This window comes from Schistocerca americana, chromosome 2, assembly GCF_021461395.2.
Source record: "Schistocerca americana isolate TAMUIC-IGC-003095 chromosome 2, iqSchAmer2.1, whole genome shotgun sequence".
NCBI classification, from domain to species: domain Eukaryota; kingdom Metazoa; phylum Arthropoda; class Insecta; order Orthoptera; family Acrididae; genus Schistocerca; species Schistocerca americana.
The window spans coordinates 576,240,765-576,253,898 of NC_060120.1; the positions used below are offsets into that span (position 1 = coordinate 576,240,765).

At 38.5% G+C, this 13,134-nt stretch overlaps 1 protein-coding gene across 5 annotated transcripts in view; it reads right to left on the bottom strand.

Moving 5' to 3' along the window:
- Positions 1-13,134, bottom strand: part of LOC124590384 (thialysine N-epsilon-acetyltransferase-like) — a 139,739-nt gene that overhangs the window by 15,642 nt on the left and 110,963 nt on the right. Inside the window, exon 6 of one of the 5 annotated variants that reach the window (XR_006976585.1) lies at positions 9,776-9,959. The exons of the other annotated variants lie outside the window; for them this stretch is intronic. The gene's annotated coding sequence lies outside the window, so the exon portion shown is untranslated. The remainder of the gene's footprint in view (positions 1-9,775; positions 9,960-13,134) is intronic. 5 annotated transcript variants of the gene reach the window in all.

Here is a 13,134-nt window from a genome sequence, read left to right on the forward strand (position 1 = left end):
TTAATTATTTGCACAGTATTATATCTCGTGTTAACTTAATATTTTTTTCATTTTATCAAAATGAATATGCTCCAAAAAGTATAAATTTTAACTTTTACTTGAACATATTACCTTCAGTATGAAACTAGTAATCTCATGAATTCTGGAATTATTTTAAAAGTTATGTGCTAGCTATGGTTCTTCCTATCTACCCAGAAACATGTGGCAAAATAAGGGTTTACCAGACAGCTTTCAAGAAATTCATTGTTAGAGTCCTTATAACGACATCTCATATTGATAGAACATACTCAGTTAATGACATTGATTCCATTTCGACCTCTACACACCAGTTTGCAAGGGAACCTGGAGAAGAGATTACCTTCAAAGAACAGCTTAGGCAAAAATAAGACCTAACTATATGTGGATGGCAGGAGAGACTGGCTGGCAAGGCAAAAATAAGACCTAACTATATGTGGAGAGTGGGAGAGACTGGCTGGCTGGGCAAAAATAAGACCTAACTATATGTGGAGAGCAGGAGAGACTGGCTGGCTAGGCAGATTTAATCTATCTTACCCATTTCCATCTCATGTCACCACCTAACAAGTCAAAATAAGTTGGGAGAACATGGGACGAGTCATGAAGACAAGCAGGGGCACCCCTGGAATAACCGAGGACAATGCTATAAAATTTCCTAGCGGGCACAACTCTCTACTCTCTAACCCTGAAGATGACTTAATCCAAATACTTAGCGGGCACAATCCTCTAACAACTGAGGACGACTCATTCACATACCAGGGGCAGTTTTGGGTGACTTAATCACAGTTCCTTGCTAGTATGTTTCTCTATTAAACTGTAATTGGGGGATAATAGGATAGTGTAAGAAGTAGGGGGAATTCAATGGAGGAAAATTTTATGACAGAAGAAACACCGAAAACAACTAGGGATCCAACTGTAACAACAACAACGTTGTACTATTGTGCATATAAATAATATTTTTTTTCCATCTGATTTTTCGTTAAACTTGAGTAATTGATGTTCTGATTTCATTTGTTTTCTTGTTTTATGTCATGTTAGGAAAAACTGTAAACGAGTTTCAATGTGAATATTAATGTTTATGTCAAATGTCAAGCAATATTGTAACAGAATTGAAATTGTTGAAACTGTTGTAAGATGTTTAAAATTGTAACTGTGCATCTGGTCCATACGTAGGCAATGTATTAGGATATGTAGAATGCAAAACCTCGGGTGAATACCCTGTCTGTAAGGGAGTGGTAAAAGGTGGATGGCAGGCGAGCGCGGGAAAATGCGCACGGGCGCTGCACGGCACAACGGGCTCAGCAGTAGTAGTTGGAGTTTGGCATTGGTCTGAGCAACACGTTCTGGAGCGAGGAGGCTCTCCTGGAAGACGTAGTTTTCATTGAGCCTCGGGTATGCCGTTCCAGCGCCTATACAGCATGGCAAAATTCCATAGGCACTAAATGGAAAAGTATTGCGACGCTATGAAGAAATAAAGTGCCGATACGTCAAGAGCCATAGCTGTGGTTGTATGTGTGCTTTGTGCCTCGCCATCTCGCCGCCTGGCAACCACCGCATTGATACAAACGGGTTGAAACTTTTAGTACTGTATTCGTATGGACCAGTGTTACTTTTGTTCCATACTGTTCAATAAGAACTTAAATTTTATCAGAACTTTCCTATCATTTAATTATCCTCACAACTAACCTAGACAGGGTCCTTTCCAAATGTTGTGCAAGCCGAGTGTCCCGAGATGAAAAATTAAAGTTTGTGTTAATAATAATTACCTGCAGACCTAGCTATGTTAGAATGGTGTTTAAAGAACTGTTTTGTTAATGAACCAGTAAATGAATAACGAAGGTCTGACAAAGTTGGAAGATAACTTTAATATTGAATTAGTAATGAAGTTTAATTATTTCGAGACAGATAAAAAGGTATTTAAATAAGCAGGAAATAAGATAAAAAGAGTAGTAACTCATATACTGGAAATCTTGAGCGCATTATGAATTCAGTAATCAAATTTTTTTTATTACAGTGATCATAACAGTTTCAGGGTCCACCCCCCCTTTTTATTCATTTGAATTCTGAAGTGTTTTAAACTGATTTGACCAGCAAAGTTAAAGTCAATATAAAAGCCAAGATTTATCAGTGTTTTATCTTTATCAAAATTGACATTGTATGTGTGACTCGAAAGTGCTATTTCTAGGGTAACCTATGCCCGATTTTAATCAGATCAATAGGCAGTACGAAGTTTTGTAGTATACATTATAGTGTAGTGTTATGTATTTATGGTTTTTTCCATATCAGTACAGAACGTGAAACTATCAGTTCAGTAGATTTTCTGGTTCTAAAATTCTACTATATTATGCAGTGTTACTACTTGTTGCTTTGCACGAATATCTGCCAACTAGTACAGGGAAGAAACTCAGTTAATGCCTAATTAGGCTGGCGACCGTATTATTAACAACTGGTAGCTCTTCTGTGTTGCTTTTTGTCCGTCCTGACATGTAGTTGTATTTCGGACTTATTTGACGTATCATTGTTATTACAGAGTGGGTGTAAGTCTGATTTGCCTCCATTCAGGTACACGCGGTCAATATCTATACAAAAATCCTGTCTCGTAAGGTAAACCTCACTCACTTACCATCATACAGGCTTTAAAGAGTATTGTGTGCCCCACGCCCGCGTTACACAACGGTCATCACTCCGCCCGTTAACACAGAATGTTAACAACCCTGGGAGAACAGACGACTCCATCCGGATTCCATGCATCAGATATTAACTTCACTTGAGCAAGCACAGACCAAAACTTCTCATTAAACTTCTTCTGGAAGTCTGCCCAAGACGAACAGTTTTCAATGTTTACTGTACCCCACTCTGAGGCTTCTCCTAAAAGATATCCTGTCACAAATTCAATCTTTTTTTTAATCTTCCCAAATCTTGGGCAAGGCTTAATTGAACCTTTTCAAAAAATGAGTAGGGTGTACTTCCCCATCTGGCTTAAACTTAGGAAACTGCCTAGATAACCCTGAATTTGATCGCCATTGTAAATCAGTCATTACTTCAATACTTAATACTATGTTAGGAGAAATCACCCTATTTTCCACTTTGTCCTGTATAAGTTTGAATTCTTTCCATAGTTCATCCACATTTCTCTTAGTGTTACTAAGTTCGGAAGACAAAATCGGAGACACGTTGTCGGAGGTTACTGTAGCGGCAACTTTTCTGTCTACCATCTCTTCTACCTGTTCCTTCAGATAACTGATATTTATTATGTCTGAAGTGGCTAGTTTCTCTTTAAATTTCTTTCCACATTATTAACTCAAGTGTTAACACCTGCAATTTGTGATTGGACTAGAGGAATTAGTTGCCCTGCTTCTCAACACTTTCCTTTAAAGTGTGTAATCTTTGTTTTACAGCATCAAATGTAACATCATATACACTCTGAAATGATCCTAATTTTTCGCTAAATTCAGACTCTACACAATTACATTTATCTTCAGCGTCGAATTCTAACTTCTTTGTTAAATCTTGGAATTGGTTACTCTGTGTCTGATTAAAGTCAGTGAACAGCTGATTGACGTGACTATTTAAAGAACTAGTTAATTCACTTTTCAAATCTATTTTAAAATTTTCCATTTTAGTGGTTAAAATGTCATATTCAGTTTTTAAATTTCCCATGCCTTCACACAACTGGCTAAATTCCTTATTTTGTTTATCTACTTTTGCACTTAACACTCCTAAAGTTTTGTTCTGAACGTCCAATTTATTATTTATTTGAGTATTCACTGTGTCTATTTCTCTACTTAAATTAGCACTCTGTGCATCAAGCTTTTCACTTAGAGATGCTGAATCTGCCTTCTGGTCATCCAACTTAGCATTCAACTGAGTATTTACCGAACCTAACTTAAGCCTCTGAGCATTTAAAAATTGCACTCTGTGCTTCTACGTTTTTACTTAAAGTAGTAATTTGGGCGTTTTGAACTTTGATTAAATTCACTACTTCAAAAAAGGCTGGTGTTTCCCTACTCACTTTAATAGCCGTGGCTGGTTCTGAAGTTTCTGCTAGTTGCTGTTCTTGATCCATAACTTTACACATTTTAGATCTTGTGAGCATTTAAAAAAATTCTACTCTACTTATAATAACTACAATATTACAGTCTAATTCAACAGTTCCTTCAACTTTATTCTCAAACAATCACTGTTTTACGCTCACCCAGCGTAGAGTTCTAGCTGCGTTGGTGAGCAGATATGTATTCAGCACCGGTGAACAGCACTGGTGACGGCGGCATTGAACGTTGCTTTCAGTGTCATTGTCGGTGAGTGGATGTGGAGTCAACACCAGTGAGCTGCACTGGCGCCGGCGTCGTCAGATGTAAGGCTGGTTACTGCTTCGGCATCAGTTGCGATGTGTGTGAGAGCTGTGTATTCTCCACACCGAATCTTCTTAGTCGAAGTGTTCTTAGTGTAACTGTGCTTAGTCTAAAATGTTGAGGTCTATTCTCCATTCCTTTGATGTTATTACTTTCTTAAGTCTCTTACTGTGATGCATCCACAAATTTCTTCCATTTGGTTTCTTGGAGTCAATACAATTACTCGAAACAGTTCTCTTATCTTCTTATGCCTGGTTGCTATGGCAACTTGAAAAATCTTCTTCCCGTTTCCATCTTAAAATTCCCATTTTCCTATAGTCCTGTAACGGTCACCACGTTCTAATGTTTTGACAACAGGAGGAGCGGTGTGAAACTGGACTGAATTCACAATTCACACCTCTCTCTCATCAGCTGACTTAAGTGATGTGCCTAGTTGATCCCCTTCTCTGGATAGTCAGCTACAGCGATCTCCCAGAAGCCTCTTCTCCAAAGACTATCGCTGCTTATAGGAATTTAAAAGACTCTACTTTTGTAATAATTGGGTACACGTAGAAAACTTTCAGTTCAATCAGTGTATATTTTCACTTCAACAGGAAACCACTTTACCATTTCTTGTATGAGCATTTAAACTCTGTTAAGCCAACTGAGTCATCAATCATTAGACTCTATTAATATACATTTATATCATGGTTGGTTTAATAACCACCACAAATTATTAACATGTCTCACCTCTAGCGAGTCCCATACACGAAATAAATAAAAGTCTCTATTCAGTCCATGCTTCATCTGTCTCTTTAACAATTATTACAGTACCATAAACCACAGAATATTACACAAACACTCCTTATCCTTTTAATACAGCTTCCAAGGTGCGACCGGCAAACACTTGTCGGTGCTGCTCGTCTGATGCAGCTCCTCTCCTCCCATGACAAACGTCAATCCTGCACACACAGACATGTGTTGTGCAGTAAATAGGCTCTATCACCCACCAGTATATGCCAACAATACTGTGACAAACAAATAGAAGTGTTAAATTATTGTGATTACAGCTCTATATACACTCAACTGGGAACAGGATACCACAGAACTACCAAAGCACCTAAACAATTCTCTATTTGCACAATGAATGTTGGCAGACATAAGTGATATAAAAATAAAAAGATTAGCATATTATGCTTACTTTCATTCCATAATGTCACACAGTATTATTTTTTGGGGGTAACACATCAAGACCAGCTAAAGTTTTCTGGGTCCAAAAATGTATGATAAGAATTATACAATGGAAACTCCAGGTTGGAATATCCAAAATTTAAGGAAAAGATAGATTGCTACAGCTAAAGTTTTCTGGGTCCAAAAATGTATGATAAGAATTATACAATGGAAACTCCAGGTTGGAATATCCAAAATTTAAGGAAAAGATAGATTGCTACTTACTGTAAAGATGACACATTAAGATGCAGAGACACAAAACTAAAAGACATTTACACATTAGCTTCTGTCCACAGCCATTGTCAGAAAAAGAAACACACACACACATTCATTAACACAAACAAGTACATCCCCCCCCCCCCCCCCACACACACACACACACACAACTCCCATCTCCTGCAGCTTAGACGAGAATGCAACTGTCACGTAGAATGGAAGCGGCAATCTGGAGGGGCCAGGAAAAGGGAAGTGATAGCAGTGTATGGGTGGGAGCAGAGAAGAGCACTGTCTGGTGGAATGTGGAGGGACTAGACTGCCAATAGGTGCAAATGTTGGGAGGCTGTAGGCCAGGAAGGTGGGGAGGGTGGGGGGGGGGGGGACGTACCGAAAAAGGAGAGGAGCAGAGAGTCGACCTAATCCCTACCTCTCCCAGTTCATACCACTAGCCAACTGTGATCCTCCTCCTCTCCCACCTAACCACCCACTGGTCAACTTCCAGGAATTCCTTACCTCCAACCGGGCCTCCTTCCCTAGGTCCCTTCCTCAGAACACCAAACTTTCAGCAGAAGAACGAGCAGTCATTCACAACCTCAAAACAAATCCTGATCTAATCACATTACCTGCAGGCAAAAGGTACAGCACTGTTTTTATTAATTGCAGTAACTACTTGGTGGAGGGCCTCTGCCAAATATCTGACTCCTCCACTGATAAACTCTGCCAGAGTGATCCCATCTCACAAATCCAACATGAGTGCCAGTCCCTGCTGAAAGCCTTAGGCCTTTCCCAGATCCTCTCCCCTGAATCCATTTCCCTCCACATCCCTATGACATCCCACACACCCACCTACATGCTTCACACAATCCACAAACCGAGCAATTCTGGATGCCCAATTGTGCCTGATTATTTTGCCCCAAAGAAAGAATTCTGACCCTCACTGATCTACATCTCCAACTAATTGCCCATAATCTAGCCTTCCACATCAAAGGTACCAACCACTACTTTCACCAACTCTCCACCATTCCCACCCTTTTACCCCCTGGATCCCTACTCATCATTGTTGATGCCACCTTCCTATAGAAGAACATTCCTCATGCCCACAGTCTTACTGCCATAGTACACTACCTTTCCTAATGTCCTTCAGACTCCAAATCTGCTACCTCATTCCTCATGCACCTTAATTACTTCATCTTAACTCACAACTACTTCCACTCTGAAGGAAGGATATGCAAGCAAGTCTGCAACACAGGGGGGAAAAAGAAACAGGACATTCGCATGGCACCCTCCTATACCAACCTGTTTATGGGTCACCTAAATGAGACTTTAATTGTTTCCCAAAATGCCAAACCATTAGTCTTGTTTGGATTCATTGATGATATCTTCAAGATCTCCACCACACACTGTCAGGTGGCTTGAGGAGTATAAATGTAGATGTAGATCTAGACTCAGGGGCAAGACACCATTCTTCATTACTTCATTACCTCAACACCTTCTCTCCCTCAATCCAATGTGCCACATCCTGGACATAGACCTCCTCCTCCCTGATAGCTCCAACCACACCTCTGTCCACATTAAACCCACCAACCACCAATAGTAGCTGCATTTCAACAACTGTACACCCTTCCACACAAGAAAATCCTTCCCATGCAGCCTGGTCACCTGCAGATGGCATATCTGCACTGACAAGAACTCCCTTGCCCAGTATGTTGAGGATTTCACCAATGTCTTCACAGACAAGCATTATCCCCCAGACATAGTCTGCAAACAGATCTCCTGTGCCATTTCTCTTCACACCCCCAATCCTCTCACCATGCCCAAGAACCAGCCACAAAGGAGTGCCCTTTCATACCACTCCAGATTGGAACAACTGATCCACATCCTTTGCAAGGGCTCTGATTAGCTATCATAATGCCCTGAAATGATGGACATCCTACCCAATATCATTTCCACCCCTCCCAATGTGGTGTTCCATCACCCACCCAACCCCCACAATATCCTAGTCCATCCCTGTCACTCCCAATACCAAATCCTTGCCACAAGAATCACATCCCTGTGGCAAACCCAGGTTGACGACCTGCCCAGTCCACCCACTCAGCACTTCTTATTCCATTCCTGTCAAGGCTTAACTTGCCCCATCAGTGGGTGGTCCACCTGTGAAAGCAGCTGTGTCATGTAACAGCTCTGCTCCTATCATTGCACAGCTTTTTATATTGATATGACTACCAACCAGCTGTCCAACAGGATGAATGGCCACTGACAAATTGTGGCCAAGAGCAAGGAAGACCACCCTATGGCACAACTTGCAGCTGAACATGACATGTTTGATTTCAATGGTTGTTTTACTAGCTGAGCCATCTGGATACTCCCCACCACCAGCTTTTCTGAAATGTCCAAATGGCACTTATCCTTACAATGCATTCTCCAATCCCGAAATTATTCTGGCCTGAACTTAACAATAACATACTGTCCCCACACCCTCCACACAACATTTTCCATCCCCTCTGTCCTACCATCTCCTCCCTCTTCTTGTCTCCCACCCTCTTTGTGTGCCACCCTCTGCCAAAGCACCCACCCATCTTACTCTCTCCTCTCCTTTTTCACTCCTTGTTGCCTTGCCACCCTTCCCCACCTCCCTGTCCCACAACAGCACTTTTCACTCTCCCCAATTATACATTGATATCCCTTACCCTTCACTGCCCCCTCCAGATTGTTGCTTCCAATCTATGTGACAGTTTCATTCTGGTTTGAGCTGCCAGAAATGGCAGTCATATGTGCACGAGTTGTGCTTGCTTGTGTGAATGAATGTGCGGGGGGGGGGGGGGGGGGGGGGGGGGGGGAGTATATGTGTGTGTGTTGTTAAAAAGAATTACCTGTGGTGAGAACTCGATAACATCCTGAAGAGGGCTGTTTAGGGAAATGGTGATACTAAATACTGATTCCCAATACATTTTTTTTCTTAATGAAATTTGTCATTAAAATGTATCTCATTTTCAAATCAAGAGTTCAGTTCATGGAAAAAAATACTAAAAAACAAGAATTATCGGCACAAAACTTTAAAGTCACATATCCATTATTCAGAAAAGCACATTTTCCATAACTTGCCAGCAGCCATAAAAACCTTCTACTAATAAAGTTCTGTTTATAAGGAGCCAAATTCTAGTCCAGTGATTAATTTCTTAGTTGAACCAACTGATGTGTATATGTTACTAATAATACAAAACAAATTGAGTATTAGTTAAACGCCACTTCTGTACAATTTCAGTGCAGTAATGCATCCCTGTAAATAAGTGTTGTACAATGATTCTTCTATTTTAAGATGTGTGCCTACAACAGCCTATAATTTTCACTATGCCCCAGTGTACTGAAAATCTGCATGTATAGTGACAAGCTATTCATTACCTTTTAAATAAAATATCTTTTAAGATTTTTTTGACTTATTTCATATCCACAAGGATAATTTCTCTTTGTATCTGTGGAAGGTACAGCGTGCAAATAAATATGAAGAGATCAAAAATAAATTACAGCAATGTGGTGTACATTTGTACATAATTAAGCATAAATTTGTCAAATTCACTAACAGTTGGAGGACAATCAACAGCAAGAGACTGAAAGAAGATCGAGACTTAGTACCAAATTAGTGAAGTTACATATTTTATACATTTCTCTAGAATCTTCATATTAAAGCAGAGGTTCCAGTTACCTAAAGCACATTTGAGAGAAATATAACAAAATTCTTCACTGTTTCATCAAAAAAACTTTGCACAAAAAATTCAATATTAAAATAATTTTGCAAGGACGAATTGAAGCATTAATAGACTCAAAACAAATACACTCAGTAAGGTAAATAATAATAGCACTAGTAAGACAGTTGATGGTAAATTCAAATCACTGACCACTAAATTTAATGAGCTCTTGCTAATGTTAGCTGAAAGCATGAGAACAAAAAATGGTCTGTTAGAGTTACAAAGAAAAGCTTTACTTACTCCACCAGAAACATCTGTTTTTCCTAATCAATTGTAAAAGAGATCACAAATGCACATAGGCCACTTAAAAGCAGTAATTCTGGTTATGATGGCATTTCAACGGTAGTACTAATATTTCGTGCTGATTTGCTAACATCGTCCTTGTTTTACTCTTGTAATTGGTCAGTGAGTCAAGATGAATTTTCTGAAAGATATAAATGTGCAAGAAACAGTATATAATTATAACGTACTCCAAGGTTCAATGGCTGACCCACACCTATTCTTGATTTACGTAAATTATACCTCGGAAACTTAAGGACTCTTCAAAAATTGTGATGTTTGCTGAGGACACTAGTATTCTGACAGGGACTGCAAACACATTCCAACCAGACAAAGACATGAGAATAATTTTAACAAGCTTACAACTGCCCCACAGCAAACAGGTTAATCTTTAATCTTATAAAGACTCATAGTATCAGTATCAAATTTCAGGCAAATAAAAATTACTTACAGGGCCCAAACACAGAGATAAACAGACACACATAAGATCAAAGTCCTTGTGTGATGTTTCAAGGCATCCAGATGGATAACTAGCTGAAGTGGCACCAGAATGTTAATAAGCTACCCAAAAAACTAAGTTATGCTTGATTTTGTACTTAGAATTCTGTCTCTTTGTGTTGCCCTGCAGACAGGAGTGCTAGCATACTTTTTTCACTCAGTACTGTTCTATGGAATTATGTTCTGAAGGAATGCAAAAAATAATTGTGTAGAAGTGCGCAGAAAGATTATTACTTAAAGTTGACAACTGAACGTCTTGCAGTAGCCTCTCCAGGGACTTTGGGATCCATACACTTACATGACACAAGTTTTATCTCATACTTAACAGTAAGAGTGAATATAGGATGAATTCTGAAATTCATAATGACAGCACTAGAAGTAAAGTAATTTCCATAGGGGCTGTGTCTTTTAATATAACATATCAGTTTGGGGAAAGTGACGTTTTACTCAACATCTGCCTTACAGACAAATGATGGTAGTGACATTGGAAAGTATTTGTTTGATTAGTTAAGTAATTTAGAATCACATACTGTTCAGAAATTTGTTTCATATTGTGCATATACACTGGCCCAGATGGATGCAAAGCATCTCCAAGGTGGGATGATGACTGCAGCTTTACTATGTGTTCCTGTACTTGCTGGTTGAGCAGTTGCTCTGTGCTATGACATCCTCACATAGAGAAGCAAGGTGCACCACGGAACAGCACATACAGTGACAATGGGAGTGACGTCACAGAGGGGAGATGATGCTTAATATTTAGATGGTAATTTATGCATATCATACAGATTCAAAACAATGGCAGATTGATGTATTCCTGTGAATTGCATATGCTGTGTTAATATATTGTAACTGATGGATCAATATAATCATATTTGAAAAAGGACTTACTATTATTGGAGAAACTGAAGGTATATTAATAGTTTACAGTTTTCAGTTCAGGAGAAGTTGAAAAAGTGAAGAAGTGCACATTAAAGAAGAACTACACAGTTTGTCTGAACAAAATTTCAGACCAACGGTGATCATAATCTAAACACACTGCTGCCTCACACAAGTTAAAAGCACTTTATTGACACTACTTATGGTTTACAATGGAGTTAGACAGTCTGGTGTAAAGCTCTGTAGCAGGCTACCTGTACACATTGAGATGGAACTTGGAAGTCCCCAGTATTACAAAACAAAGTAAAAGAGTATCTTGTTAGCTGTTCCTACAGTTTATCAGAATATTTGGACTCCTAGGCATAAATTCGTTTGAATAATAATGTTCATATTAAATAGGTTTTTAATTTTTCCTGTATATAAACAGTTGATAGTAGTCTCTGGAAGTAATTACCTTAATTATCAGTGTTAGTAAATCAGCAATACTTATAATATCTTTTTACTACACTTCAGAGAAGCAGTCTATAGTGGCCACTTCTGCCTGCTAACATATACCTTGATTTGTTCAACATACATGCATGTCTACTTCATGATGAGATTCACTGAACACACTGTATGGATGACTGAATCTAATGCTTTCAATAACATCTTGCCTATTTTTACAGTTATTTTGCATACTGTGAAGCAGAATTTTAAACAAACACACAATTATCTCATATCTCATTACTAAATCATTATGTCAAGGTAATGTGACACTCAAGAAGTACTCAACAACAGTAAAACAACCAATTCAATCCAATTTATTGCCTATAACACCTAATTTTACATGCATGTGCATTTTCAACTAAGCATAAAGTTTTAAAATTACATTTTTTTTTTAGTTTACATTATTTCTTATTACATTTTAGTTCATGATAAATTCCAGTTATATGGGTATTTTTGGATAAGCCACTGCTTGACTCTCTTTTTAAAAGTATCCCCTGTCAATATATTTACTTCATTTGGTAACAAGTTATTAAAAACAGCTCCTTTGACATAAGGGCTTTTTGCTGTTAAATTTAATCTTCTGTTAGCCATATGAAAATCTTTTCTATGCCTTGTTTCATAGTTGTGAATATCCATGTTTCTTTTTGTGATCTTACTGTCTTGTTTTGCTAGCATTATAGTTTCTAGTATATACATAGCATAAACTGTGAGAATAGTGTGTCTAATGAATAGGGGTTTGCAAAAAGTTCCTGGTTTTACTTTGGCTTGATCCTCAAGGCTCACTTCTGGAGTATGAAAACACTTTTCATATTAGTTTGGCATGTCCCACCCCACAGTACTATTACATAAGAAAAGAAAGGATACACTAATCCATAATATACAGTCCTTAGGGTTTAAGAATTAAGATATGGTGATAATCTTCTTACTACATATAGACTGGGTGTTATTTGTTTACAGAGATAATCAGCTTGCTGCTTCCATTAAAGTCGATCATCTGTGCATAAACCCAAGAATTTACAATCTGTAAATGTTTTTGGTAGAATTTCATCACAGTATTTTGTCTGTTTGGACCACTGGATTTAAAATCAATAATATTAGTTTTTCTATGTTTACCTTTGGGTTCTCTCTTTCAAAGTGAGCTCTTGCTTTTTCAATAAAGTTATGTATCTCTTCCATTAGGCTGGGCTCACTGTCTGCATAGCAGACACCAGATGTATCACCTGCATACATATAGATCAACTGCTTATTGTCAAGAGAACTAGGGAAATCATTTACATAGTATACAAATAGGACTGGACCTAAAATAGAGCTCTGAGGAACACCAAAATGCATATTTCTTATACTTGACCTTCTCCTCTCCAGTATTTCTCTATTAGAGTATATAATCTCCGTGCACTGTTGTCTACCCTTTAAATATGTTTCTAGCAATTGCATGAGTTTTCCAGTGACACCACTCTTCA